Here is a 2,261-nt window from a genome sequence, read left to right on the forward strand (position 1 = left end):
TGAATTTTGACCCGTTGACTTTAAGTATCATGTTATGAATTATAGTAGTTAAATATCTCTTTAAATCCATCTTGTGGTTAAATGACTAATTGTATACTCAATGAGCCGTTGACGGTGTGCTAGATGTAATGTCGTGGGTTTTGAACTAATTAGTTATGTTGACGGGTCACCCATGGATCAAAGTCTTGACCCATGACCCACCTTAGTCAACCCAACCCCCACCCACCTTATCCTTTCCTTCCCTTATTCTTCTTATCTCTCTCTTCTTTACTCCCAAGAACACACTCTCCTTTCACTCTCTCTCTCTAATTTAATTCATAGTTCATGGAAATTCAAGCTTAGTTAATGCAAGAATAATAAATCTTATCACCATTTTAACTTCATATCAAAAACTTGGGTTCCAAAGTGTAAGAAATGACCTCATTTGAATCAAAATTCGGGTTTGAGGATTTGTGAAGCTTTTGGTAAGTAAATTCTACTCTATGACCTTCACTTCATGTTAGTAAATGTACCTATAGTTGTGCCAAAACATTTCGGGTCACAAATCGGGTCAAAAGTCGAATTAGGGTTTGTCTAGGGTTAGTAATGGGTTAACCGAATTTGAACTTGAGTTTGGTTTTGAAGAAAGATTTTAAAGTGGGTTTGGGTTATTCATGTGTAAACATGCTTAATTATGCTTCATATTGAGTTTTGATGCTTCACAAATCGATTTGGGTGTCAAAAATGAGTTATGGGTTAGTTTTGGTGTGTTTAGGTCGAAATGGGTTGCTGAGGCTGAACTGGGTGAGCTGCTGCGCAGCTAGTTAAGCTGCTGCGCAGCTTCACAATTCTGTTTTTCAGCTGCTGCGCAGCTAGTTAAGCTGCTGCGCAGCTTCACGAGTCTGTTTTTCAGCTGCGGCGCAGCGATAAGTTGCGGCGCAGTTGGGGGCTTAAATCACTTAACTTTTTCCTAGCTTTAGTTCTAACATCCTAGGATCGTCCCGACCTTTCCGGAATGTACTCTTATGACCTTATTGGTGCCCTACACATGACAAACGAGTCGTTTAAAGTTGGTGTCCTCTTTGGAACCTAATTCAAGACATTAACATAAACTAAATAAACATATAACTTATGTTTGAGAATGAGGCGACCTTGGGGCGACTTCATTTTGGTTACAAACTATTACATGACCTCCCTAACGACCATGTTGGGTCCCGAAAGTCTTTCAAAGCCATAAACTAAAGCTAAACCTAGTTAGAGAATCGTCTTTGGTGAATAATGCATGTCTTGTAACATTACTAGGTTGTGGACGCGTGGAGCACTATAATCACCTATAATCTCATCTTAATTCGATATTAGCCTCTTTTGCCAATCAAGGTGAGTTCGTATCTCCCTACTCTATTGAGATTCGGGCTGAAAAGTGTACATTGTGTTTTTATTTGTTTGAATTAGTTGTTTGTTGATTGAATGATGATTGATGGATGAATCATTGAAATGTTTTGTGTATGTTGGTATTGAGAAAGGTTATATTTAGATTAGATGTACATACATGGAAGTCGACTTCGCGTTCAAAAGGTTTGAGATGTGGAGGGTTAGCCGCTGGTACACCCTGTATACAAACATCGAGGACTCTTTGAAAGCAAGCCCTCTCAAGTGTATGTATGTATAGTTTGATCATATTGTTGGTTATTGGATGTTGGATTGATGGATTGTTGGGCTTGCATTGTGTTGGTTGCTTTGAGATGATTTGGTTGTCTGTTGAGACAAATGTGTTATCCAGGTATAGACGTATACACTGGTGTTGGTCATCCGGGTTATAGACGTATATTCGCCGACGTTTTTGAGATGCCACAATGGTCATGGTGATGACCTGTGAGTATCGTTGCATAGATGGCATAATGGCCCTACATATTATATGTATTTGGTTGGCATGCATATCATTCACATCATGGCATTGACATTGCATTGATTGTTCTTATACGTTTGTTATATAGTGATGCATTGGTTGGATGACGTGTAAGACTACTTGTATGTGATAATTGTTCTTGTTTTCATGACATGTGGTTATGGTCGGTGGTTCATCTTGGGCCACCACTACGAACTCACCAACCTCGTGTTGACTTGTAGAACACTTTTCAGGTAATCAGGTGGTTCAAGGATGTGATGCATGATCTGGTGTAGCTTTTGGTTTCGGGCATGGACTTTATGGATCAAGGATTCATACGCCCACTTTTGGATTAATGCTTAGGATCGATAGCCATCTCTAGAATTCTCTTTGTAAA

Source organism: Erigeron canadensis, chromosome 6 (genome assembly GCF_010389155.1).
Source record: "Erigeron canadensis isolate Cc75 chromosome 6, C_canadensis_v1, whole genome shotgun sequence".
In the NCBI taxonomy this organism is placed as follows: domain Eukaryota; kingdom Viridiplantae; phylum Streptophyta; class Magnoliopsida; order Asterales; family Asteraceae; genus Erigeron; species Erigeron canadensis.